Source organism: Aotus nancymaae, unplaced genomic scaffold, assembly GCF_030222135.1.
Source record: "Aotus nancymaae isolate 86718 unplaced genomic scaffold, 86718_ANA_hifiasm-v0.15.2.pri h1tg000058l, whole genome shotgun sequence".
Lineage (NCBI taxonomy): Eukaryota > Metazoa > Chordata > Mammalia > Primates > Aotidae > Aotus > Aotus nancymaae.
The window spans coordinates 52460208-52472643 of NW_026988472.1; the positions used below are offsets into that span (position 1 = coordinate 52460208).

At 42.9% G+C, this 12436-nt stretch overlaps 1 protein-coding gene across 2 annotated transcripts in view; it reads left to right on the top strand.

Annotated features, from left to right (window-relative positions):
* The first annotated feature begins 8255 nt into the window (after positions 1 to 8255).
* The window catches only part of NLGN4X (neuroligin 4 X-linked), a 340751-nt gene continuing 336570 nt past the window's right edge, over positions 8256 to 12436 (top strand). Inside the window, exon 1 of one of the 2 annotated variants that reach the window (XM_012434421.2) lies at positions 8256 to 8679. The gene's annotated coding sequence lies outside the window, so the exon portion shown is untranslated. Of the gene's footprint in view, positions 8680 to 9420; positions 9577 to 12436 lie in introns of those variants that run through there. The other variant, XM_012434423.3, reaches the window with a different exon arrangement.

Sequence of the window (12436 nt, forward strand, 5' to 3'; positions counted from 1 at the left end):
CATGCTTCCTGGTATTAATAACATCCATAATATTAGACCCAGGACTATAATTTGTTTAGCAAACTCTAGATCTTTCTGTATATTTGCAGGAAAAGAACAAGGTGTTACATGGGTCCAAGTGCTCTTTACATAATTTTAGTCACGACTATTCCAGGAAAATATTACCAGGCTCCTAACACACCAGTGCTTTATAACAAATCGATCCCCTCTCAAAACAATCCCACTGGTATTTATACATGTGTTCCATCTGCCCTGTTTCCACATTATGCATGTACACATGTGTGTACTTGTCACATGCAAAATAGTGTTTGCAGTACATTCCCTCTCTTCTCAATGAATAATACCTGAAAAAATCCAAAATGAGTGTTTTTAGAAGATTCCAATACAGACCTTGAGTTTGAAAGGATAAAAGAGAGCCATTATTCTAGGAATTTTTTGTCAACCTCATTTTATTTCAACTAAAATTATAAACCATACTGCATTCACCAGAGGTGGTCTATATGCCTATATGCTTATTTCTGACACTGGTCATTAACAAGAGAGAAGGCTGTTTGCTTGAGCTTTAATAAATAAAACGCACTGATGCTAGCTCTTATTGTGTCTTCTCCCCATGTTAAATGTCTCTTTTTAAAGTACAAAGGAAGAAAGCAGGAAGAGGATCCTGTGCCCACACAGAACAGACACTATCAGGCACAAATCAACCATCTTGGGAATATAAGTCCCTCTGTATCATATAGATATACATATAGATATAAATATAGATATAGATAAATCTCTGCATATCAATATGTAGAGATAACTATACATATAGAGAGATAGATCCATATCTCTATAGATATCTACAGAAGGTACAGATATACATAAATATTTCATAGATACCTATAGAAGACACAGATATCTATAGAGACAGATACAGATATACATTGAAATAAACATAGCAATCTCTATAAACATCTATATATAGATAGATGTATGAATCTATATCAATCTATATACCTATTTCTAAATCTCTCTCTTTATATATATGTATATCAATAATTTCAAGGTCCGAATTAACTTGGAGAAAGATATATGTGTATTTCCATACTTTTAAAGTGTAGTGCATGTTGTCATTCATCAAAGGGGCATAGACATTGTAAAAGAGTTTCATTAAAAGTCTTAGGCAAGAACATTGGTACAGTCGCTGCAGAATGTCATTTAAAAATGAACTCTATTTTGGGCCTCTTATTTGGGATTCAATATCCTTGGTTTTCTTACAAAAGCAATAGTTAATGGATTTCTCACCGTCAATGAATGTAGTGAAATTTTGGAGCCTGAATCCTTTTTAAAAATCAGAGCCATTTAAAAGTCATTTAGGCTAATCACGCCCAGTGATGAAATAATAACTGGGGACAGAATTTAAAATAATCAAATGGAAAGTCAACAGAGAGCATAACTCTACTGTGGATGCATGTTACATAATTAATGGTGTGTTATGGGTTTGAAATAACAGAAGTCAGAAGGACAAAGGCTTCAAGAAACCAGAAATGGACTCTTGCCTACAAAGATATCTTTATTCCCATTCATCAGATGCAAAAATTGAATTAAGGGCATGTACAACCTTCTTATTGGAAAACATCAATTTAAAGTATTTCCTTCAAGCTGTATAAAACACTTCAATCTTTTTTTTCTTTTTTTTTTTGAGACGGAGTTTTGCTCTTGTTACCCAGGCTGGAGTGCAATGGCGTGATCTCGGCTCACCGCAACCTCCGCCTCCTGGGTTCAGGCAATTCTCCTGCCTCAGCCTCCTGAGTAGCTGGGATTACAGGCACACACCACCATGCCCAGCTAATTTTTTATATTTTTAGTAGAGACGGGGTTTCACCATGTTGACCAGGATGGTCTCGATCTCTTGACCTCGTGATCCACCCGCCTCGGCCTCCCAAAGTGCTGGGATTACAGGCGTGAGCCACCGCGCCCAGCCAACACTTCAATCTTATAAAACACTTTCCCTACAAAACCAATGGGAATAAACAACACCATGTCTTTATATTTTCCATCTGGATTTCTGTAATTATATTTACATGTAAGAAAAGGTACATGCATTCAACTATTTCAGGAAAATGTTATTTAAGTGACTGACATGAATTTTAAATTTATGATAATTCAGCAGCTTCAACTGATCTGGAGTTTACTTACTATCATTGAAATAAAAAGATTTATTTAGCAACTTTGGAGTGTAAAATAAGACAGAATGAAATTTGCTAAACCTTAAGGGTGCAAATATTTTTAAAGTCTATAGCATATTACTCTAATTTAATCTATGTTGTTAATAATATTTTAATCTAGACTTTAAATCCTGTTTGAGAATAACACTTCTTAAATGCTTTCTAAAAAACTGAGCATGTTGTTTACTCTAGTTTATGATTTATATATGTAGATATTTTTAGATATTTTCTAGTTTACATATATATCTACATAAATATCGTTAGCTATATTTATTTATATATCTATATCCATGCATGTGTGTATATAGATAGATACAGATATCAAAACAGGTATTAAATAAGTGTTACTTTTTGTCCTATCATTTCTCAAATTTATTAAGCCTCATACTCTGAATTGGCCTCACATAATGGTGACCACCTAAGGCATTTATCATCTACATGGTGCAGAGATTTTTTCTCTAAAACTGCGTCTACAATAGCAAATGAAAGTAAGAAACACCATAAATAAACTAACAGATAAATAAAAATAAAATGGGACAATAGTTCAGATCAGAAGGGGCCTTGGATAAAGAATTAGCTATACGAGGGCAAAGACTGTCTTATTTATCCATCTTTTGTATTTTGCAGTTTGTGGAACAAGCAACAGTCCTCACATTCATGCTTAGTGAATAAATGAATAAAAACAACAATCAGCAAATCACTTAAAAATGACCCACCACAACCCTACTATTTCTGAATTTACCCTATCGTTTTTTTTTTTCCTTTCACAGTAAGACTGTAATTATGATTTCAACTTCCTCATTGGATCCCCAGACATGAATCTAACTGACATATTCAGCTGGAGGCTGTCAATAATCTACTGACTCCAAAACGCAATGGCGCTCTCCCATCGTCCTTCACTCCTAAAACCTCTTTGGACCTTGACACCATTGACTCCTGCCTACTCCTTTTGGAGGTTAAAGTCCTTCCTTGAATTCCAAACCACACTTTCTCTTACCAGAGATCTTCTGCAGATGGGAGAATGACCCTATTTTAGGTTGCTAACAGGACGCTACCCAGTGTCGCTTCCTCCAAGGATTTGTCTTTTATTTTAAGCGAACACTTTCTACATTTTACACCAAAATATTAAGTATTGTATCCATAGGATTTGTGCTCAGATCCAGATCCTACCTTATGATCCCTATTCAGGTAGAATCTCCTGTCCCAAAGGTCTCAGGTCTGTGGGTCATTGGTATCTCTATGATCCACCAGCATCTCATCTTTCTTTCCACATGAGTGACTTTGGCTGAGTGCGCTCTCATTCATCTCGGCCTTACCGTCTCACTACATCAAGGCGATCTTTAGTCTCTTCTCATTTTTGCTCCATCCCGTTTTTATTCAACTTTTGCAGCTATGCAAAAGCATGAATGTGAGAACTGTTGCTTGTTCCACAAACTGCAAAATACAAATGCCACCCATAGTGCAAAAAATTCACTACTACTGTGTTATTTTCACTATGACTGTGTATTTTCACTACTACTGCCCTAACTTATGAATGCAGCAGTCTCACTGTCCTCTTTTGTTCTAGAATGTCCCAGCCCTTAAATCCCCTCAGAGTAAACTCTCTGAAAGTTAATCTCTGCTACCATCCCCCACTAACACTGATGAGGATTCCAGCCAATGAATATTCATCATCCTCTGTAGTCCAGCCTGACCTATTTCTTCTTATTCTCCTCTATGAATCATGAGAGCCTACCATCAGTTCACTACCACTCCTGTTTTCAGGGTTTAATTTGAGGATTATCTAAAAAAAAAAAAAAAAAAAAAACCTCATGTAGCAGAATGGCCCCCAAAATGCAGGTTCCCAGAACTCACTCAAGACCTGCTAAGTTTGAATCCTGGTGTTTACCTCTGGAGGCATGGATTTTGTAACCACCTTTCTGGGTCATCCTTGTGCACCTTGAACTTCCAAAGCCTTTGCTCACTCCATATCTCTTTCTTTTCTCCAGATATTATTCACTTGGAATAATTTCCCACCCCTGTTCTCCGATTCCCCAGGAAAACCTTGTTCGTCTGTGAACCATTTTCTCATCATCCCAACAGGAAGCCTGTTATGTCTTCTGTATGCTTCTGAGATAGCATATATCACACATTAAGTTGCATTTTAATAATTAAGGAGCTTCATTTATCCTCTTATTAGACTTTAATCACCTTCTATACTATACGTATTTCTCTCTCTAATAATGATTAGTAATTAATAACATATATATTACTATTGCACGAACAATTATCATTGTACTGAAAATATTTCTGTTTCACTTTGACCATTGTATTAGGGGAGTCAATTTGAATCAGTAGTGTCCTATAGTGTATCTGGCTTTACCAGTATTGCATTTAGGGTTCTATGTATCGATTTCACAGGAACATGAACGTTATACCAGAATGTGGTTGATGGAGACACTGAGATGGAAAATCAGAGAGACAAATAGTGTGGTATAGATTATTTCTCGTATTCCGTCCAGTTCTTTGTACCAAACCCAGCTTATATATCCTTCTCAGAACTCTATTGTTTTATTTCATTTTATGACTACCCCCAGTTCCCACATTTCACCATACTCCACAATTAGATTTAAAATGAAAGCATGGAGAACGATAACCCTTATCTTTTCCAGGAATCCTGGATCTAAACCTTTGTAGCTCCTCTGTCTTTATCGCAACTTGGTGGCCCAATTGTTAAGAACTGGTGTTTTGGGTCCTATCCTCATCTCCTGTGAGGAATTTAGGATTGGGGCAAATTATAATTTCGTAACATCTTATATTCACTTTTTCTTACAATCATGATTCCATCTGTCTAAGATGCTTTCTGACATTTTCTTTTTTTGACGGAGGGTCTTATTCTGCAACCCAGGCTGGAGTACAGTGGCACGATCATGGCTCATTGCAGCCTCCACCTCTCTGGCTCAAGTGACCCAACCCCTTCAGCCTCCTGACTAGCTGGTACTACAAGCGTGCACCAGCACTCTCAGCTAGTTTTTAATTTTTTCGTAGAAACAGGATCTCACTATGTTGCCCAGGCTGATATCGAACTCCTGAGCTCAAGTGTTTCTCCTGCCTCAGCCTCCCAAAGTGTGTGGATTCCAGGTATGAGCCACTTCTCCGGCCTTCTTAAAAACAATTTTTATTTAAAACAAAAAATTATTTTTAAAAAGTCTCAGTGGGGTCATTCAGATAGAAGTGAAAATGTGCTTGCCTGCTCTCTTCCAGCTCATGTGTCTCAGGGAAGAGCTCTGCTACCCAACCAACCCACCCACAAACCAAGCCAAGCATGCAGATTTTGCCCGAACTCTCCCTCCCGATCTCCCTTTATCACGCACCAACTTCTCTTCCCTTCTCTACCCTTCCCTTACTTTTCCATCCCTTCTCTTTCTCCTTTTCTCTTTCTCTCTCTGTGTCTCTCATTCAGGACTTCATTTGTTGCGCCCATTCTTGCACCAATATTACAAATATTTTCTTTGCTTTCCACATTGGCCCTCTTCAACTTGTTCTCCATGTTGCCATCACAGTGATTGTCCTAAAATGTAAATCTGATTATTTCTTCCCCCGTCCGCGCAGAAAATATATTACTGGCTTTCCCACTGCCTACTGGGTAAATTCCACCTTTCCAGTATGGCATTCAAAACTCTTCACAATTAGGTCTCTCATCCTTTCCTCACCATCTTCTTTTCAAAGTCAGTGTCCTGCCATGCCAAACCATCTCTATTTCTAGATCTCCACACATACAGTATTGCTGCGATATTTTTATCCATGGCTTCTTTCTCAACTTCTTCACCCAGTCAGTACCTATGTACCATTCCTTTCCTACTCAGAACGTTCTTCCTTTGTAAACCCTTCCTTAATCATTTTCACCTCCATGGGTCCCTATGAATTCGTACATATTCGTTGTGCAGACCTTCTTGTAATCATATTTTTTCTTATGCTTTTGGCTATTCTGTCCACTAGACTGTATGCTTCCTCAGAAATAAATGGATGATTCTTACTCACAGATGTATGGCAGTGCTTAGTACTGCGCCAGTACTAAAAAAACCCAAAAACCTGAATTTATGAATAAGTCAATGAATTAATACATTCTTGGCAAAGCCCATGACTTTCTGGGTTACTATAAATTACTGTGTTCAAGTTGAGATTCTGCTTTAGTTTAGGATATAGACATCTATATATATGTCCATATATCTGTATCTATATGTCTATATACATGTGTATCACTGATTTGGGGAACAAGCTATACTTATTAATGATATTATTATGTTAATGGGTCTTCAATATATATACAATAATGGAAAAAAGTACATGTATATTTCTAAATATCTATCCAATAATAGGAACACACACACATATGTATGGATGGATATTATGTTTTTTCTATTATTGGGTATAGATATCTATTAATAGATAAGTATATATCTATGTACCCATCTTGTTGGTTAAGAGTGCTTTCTTTCACACATATTATTTCATTTAGTCCCCACAAGAAACCCACAGGAAAGGTAATTTTAATTTGAGTTCAACAGATTCACAGAACATAACTGACTTTATAACAAGGCAAAGTTTGTGAGGAGAGAGTCTTAACATGAAACCAGGTCCCTGAATTTGTGTCCCTCACCTTCCGCATTATTGATCATGCTGCCTAAGTACCCTTCATATCAACATAGCAGGCTTCATGCTTAGGTATACTGCCTAAAGCAGAAGCAATTAGGAGGATGCCCTATGTGTTGGGGACACTATCTTTTTCCTTCCATAAATGAATTAATGGGCCATGAAATAATTTTAAGAAAAGCTAGGCCGGGCGCGGTGGCTCACGCCTATAATCCCAGCACTTTGGGAGGCTGAGGCGGGTGGATCACGAGGTCAAGAGATCGAGACCATCCTGGTCAACATGGTGAAACCCTGTCTCTACTAAAAATACAAAAAATTAGCTGGGCATGGTGGCGCGTGCCTGTAATCTCAGCTACTCGGGAGGCTGAGGCAGGAGAATTGCCTGAACTCAGGAGGCGGAGGTTGCGGTAAGCCGAGATCGCGCCATTGCACTCCAGCCTGGGTAACAAGAGCGAAACTCCGACTCATAAAACAAAAACAAAAACAAAAACAAAAAAGAAAAAAAAGAAAAGCTAACTTTTCTGGCCAGGCAGAAGAATAAAAGTAATCACCATGTAATATTGTTGTGAAGACTACCAGGTCCCACACATTGAATCAGCTAATCATTACAACAATATTACAGGGCGATTATCTGTTCCATTTTACGGATGCAGAAATTGAGGCAAACCATTAAAATACACACCTAAGGTCACATGCAACTTGAACCCAAGCATCTCATTTTAGAATCCGTGTTCATTGTCACAACACTCTATGATGTACTCTGATCATATGATTGCCAATTTAAATCCAACGTTCTCAAACTCAACTTTAAATACACGGATCATACCCCCCTCCTTGCCCCCCGACAACCCCACAACTTGAAACTCCTTGGGAAAGATAACCTCCTGGACCCTGGAAATGAAGAGGAGTGTTTAAAAACAAATGCCTCATCCTTGGCACAACTCCAATATTTTATCAAAATCATGAAAGTATAAGAATGGAAGTAAGCAAAAAGCTTTCATCCAGCTCCTCTTAACCATACCCTGGGCATAAAAGAGGTCCCGTGCTTTACGGAACTGCATTCCAATTTTTGCTGTTCTTAAAAAAAAATTTATACCATTGCTTCCCATATGAATCACAATAACGTAGACCTAGGGACTGCTGGAGATCGTGACCTTAAACAGTGAAAGATGTTTGCATATACTGCAGTGTGTTTGGTGTGGAGGGTACCTAGAGAGTCCTAAAAAAGCAAAGAGGAAAAAGGTTTGCTGTGCGCGTCTGGTGCGGTGGCACCGTGTGCCATGCCCACCTGCTCTATCTCCCGGGTACCCGGAATCTCTCCGTTACAGCTGATTTGCACTGGGATTAGCTGCTCTTTGCATGAGGTTGTAGCTGTGGATGTGGTTTCTGTAGTGACGGAGCCGACTCTGGAGATCTATTGGCTGCTGGCTTTGTAAATTTCATTCAGTTTGGTCCAATGGCAGAGGGAGAGCCCTAGAGACAGCAGGACCTCTCTCCTCAATCTCTCTTTTTCTTGCAGAACCTTCTCTCTCCCGTCTCTGTCTCTTAGCACAGAGCTCTTATTCAGCCACTAGCTCAGCCCTTCCTGCTTCAATTGTAATGCTTGTTCTGCCTGGTCACAGACTATTGACGGCAGAAACAACGAATTTCCTCCAAACTCGGCGGTGTTAGTGGCTCTTGCATTCCTCTGGATGAGCGAATCTTGTTGGGGGTTCCAGAAGGGAAAGGCGCCTGGGCTTTCAGTACATCCTCCTGAATCATACCTCGTTTCGTGTTCCCTAGAAAAATCTGATGTGTAAAAAGAACTCTTAACGGCAGATGCAGCTCTTCCACAGCTAAGGTAGGTGCAGTTTTAATACGTGTCTCTGGGATATTATTCTCCTTATTTTAAAAAGCCGTTTAAACATTTTGACTTGCAGTGGCTCTCCAGCAAAAGGATGGAAAGGCTCACTGCAGATATTTGAGCTTCACTTCATCTGATCTTTATTTATGTTTTTTTTTTTTTTTGCTTTTATGATGATTATCATTATTTTTGGAAAATTTGGACAGGACTTTCTCCCATCTGTCTCGCTCCATTTCTTAGGTGTGGGTGGGAGTGTGGACGTTCATGTACGGCTTATACATGCAACCTCTCCACAGAAACATTTGGTTTATTTTCACTTAAAAAGAAAAATCCGGACCACTGTTGTTTGAAAGCGTTTTGCTGCAATCAGCTATTTGAATGGCTCTGGGGCCGTGTGTGATGTGTTTACAAAGTAGCGCTGCCTTCCATACAAATAAACAAGACTGTGGCGGGGAGAGGAGAAAAAAAATCTATATCTATATCTATATCTATATCTATCTGCAGTACAGGGAGAGAAGGAGCGAAGCGGCCAGGGCTGGAGATGGTGAAGGCAGGCAGGAGGACTTCTGCAAACTGTGAGGCATGGGAGGCTTTTCTTTTCTTTTTCTCTCCCCCTCACCATCCCCTTCTTCTTTAAGAAAATTGTGAGCTGCCACCGCCTGGGGTCCTTTTTTGGGGGGTTGGGGGGGTGCGGTTAACCAGAGAGAAAAAGGGAAAACAAGCTTGGTTGGGGTTGCATTAAGCGAGTTTTTTTCCTCCTTCATCTCCTGGCCTCGGATAAGATGATGGTTTGGGTGATGCACGAAATAACGTACGTGATTGATTAGACCTGGCTTGGCTTGGCTGGGGTACGATCCGGGCGCGCTGGAGACCCCGCGTGAAGACGAAATGACGGTAGCTCTGCGCTGCTTCTGCAAACTGGGGAGCGGGCTACATGTACCCCTTTCCCGTGTGTGTGGGTTGCGAGGGGGGTGGGAGGGATGAGGCAAGCCGCAGAAGAGGGGGTAGAGCTGGTGGTTTTGCTTCTTCGGGAGCCTCTGAGTGTAGTCTGGACCTTTGAGTGGGGCGCGGGGGGGCTTGCAGCTGCCGCCCTGGGCACCACGTCTAAACTGCCCGCTTTTCCGGAGGAGCGGAAAAGTTGGAAGCTGCGAGGACAGGAGCCCGGAGCCCTCGTCTGGGTCTCGGGGAATCCGGAGCCCCAGTTGATGCCCACCGACAACACCCCTTCTTGGAGCGAGGGTGTAGTGGGGAGTGTTAAGCTTGCGGGGCGTACGGTCCGCCAGTCTCCGAGGTGGGGACGGGGGAGGAGGCTGAGGAGTTGGTTCCAATACGCATACCACCCCCACAGCCCTGGAAAACGCAACCGCCACCCTCTACTCCCCCCCCGCCATCGCATCCCATCCCAATCCCAAGGCTCTCCGCTGTCCCGGGCCGATTTCATCCAGTCTCTTCCTCCGCCTCCCCGCCTCCCCGCCTCCCCGCCTCCCCGCCTCCCAATTCCCGCGCGGCTCAGCTCGGCCCCTTCCCACTCCAGTGGACAGAACTGATGGAGAAGATCCGCCAAGCGCGCCGCCGGAGGCGGGGGAGACAGTGGCGGGTGGGCGAGGGGCTGCAAGACCGCGCTCGGAGAGAGTGAACTTCAGTCCCGCCCCCTCCTCCAGGCCGCCTCTGGGGAGCCCCCAGCCCGGGCTGGCACCCGCGCGGCCTGCCCTGCTGAAGCGCGGGCGGGGATGGGGTGGGGAGAGGGAGGTAGGTGCCGCTCGGCTGCAGATGATGCGTGGGTGGGGGGCTTGCTGTGGGAGGAAAGGCCCAGGTCCCGGCCTGCGCCCTCCACTCCGCGGCGGCTCCTTCCGCCTCTGGTTTTCCAAGAGGCCGGTCGCTTCCCCCGGGGACACTCATCCTTCAGTCGGTCTCTCGGACGCCTTCCTCCTCCTGCCCCCCAACCTGACCTGGCTCTTTCGCCCTTCCAAGAACCGGTAGGCTGGGGTTCCTCGGCGGGGGTTTCCTGGGCCGCGCCCCGAGCTTTGCGCCCCCGGTATCGGGCCCAGTGCCCCGTGCAACCCTGAGCCCGGGCGCAGCATTCCGGCGCCTGCTCTCCAGACACAGCGCCCTTTCTTCCTGGAGCGGCGGGGGCGGGAGCGGGAGGGGGGTGGTCAGGCTAACCCTTGCGCCCCCGAGGCCTGGCCCAGACCACCCTGGGAACAGATGTCCTGCTTGGAGGGCGAGGGGCACTCGGAGGACGTACTCCGCATCATACCCCTCCCTTTCCCCAGCATGCTTTTTTTTTTTTGGACTGCGGGTTTCTTTTTCTCTGGCTTCTTCCTCTGAACCTCCCGCAGGTGTGAGCCTCTTTTTATGTATGTGCTGCTGCTATCTCGGGGATGGCGGGGGAGGGGTGCAGGAGGCAGCATGGAGGGGTCCTAGGAGGTGGCGGCGGCGGTTTGGCCCCCGCGGTGCGCCCGGGCTTGCAGTTCGCGCGGGCGCTGGGCGCGCGCGTCACGAATTCAGCCCAGGGCTTGGGCTAATCTGCGGGAAGCGAAGACAGAGGATCCCGATCTGTCATTTGGACCCAACTTAAGAAATTTGGGTTGGGGGTTGGGTGGGGGTTTGGAACTAAGCAGGTGATGTTCTTGCGAGCTGAATCCACAAGGTGGTAGTATGGCTTCTTCTTTTGATTTTTTATTTTATTTTATTTTATTTCTATATGGTCATTTTGGGGAGGGGGGCAGTGGTTTTTTTTGTTTTTGGTGCTCTTATCTTATGCTTTTTGAAGTCATTCATTGCCTGTAGGGTTTACATTGGAGCGCGTTGCATTATATTTTCTTAAAAGGGGGGTGGTGTGCGTGAGCTCCCTTCTCAGAATCAGTCCTTCTTGTGATGTGAGGAAGGAAAAAGCAGAAAAAGAAAAAAAAAAGGAGAAAGGAAAAGAAAAAGTTTAGGGAGACCTCGTTATCCTGACGAAGCAGAATTGCTAGTTTGTGTGGGCGTTCTGCGGGCAACATAGAAGTGAATGCTTAAGAAATCCGGGGTAGCTTCCTTCTCCAGCTAGAAATTAAATGGCCAGGGTGCAAACACCTGACTTTGATGAGAACAAAGCGGCAGAAACTGCAAGAGACCTGCATGGTTTGAATGGACGCACTGAGCCATTTCCTAGAGGATGGCAGAGCGGGGAGAAATCAGATCGTAAAGAAATCTGCAGTTTTGTGGAGGCAGATTTGGGTAGTGGAGAATTATTCATACCTTTAGTTGGCTGTGGGGAAGATGTTAGCAGTAATCCATTAAATCCTCAGCATAGATTTTCCTGTGGAAATGAGCAGAATGTTAAGGTGGGGAGGGATGGCTAATGGCACATGGTTGCATTAATCCTTATATTTCCAGAAAAAAATACGGAATTTCTGTGTATCATAAATTAAGTATATAGGAATTTCATGGAGACCTCTGCAAGCATGTATTTTCTCAGATTAGAAATTCAGTATTCAGTGAAATGTAGAATCCGTGTGTGTGTGTGTACACAGACATACACACGCATTCTACATTTCTACATATGTGTGTGTGTGTGTGTGTATGTATATGTATATATGGCCATTTTAAAGAGTATCTTCTTTGACATGTAAGAACATAATCAGGACCAGTTGTAGCAAGTGGAAAATTACTTTATCAGTTTTAAATCAGTGGATTAAAATGGGAGGCTTGATTTTTTTTTTTTTTTGAAACCAGAATGATAATTGCATTTTCGTAATAATGCCTGTGCTTG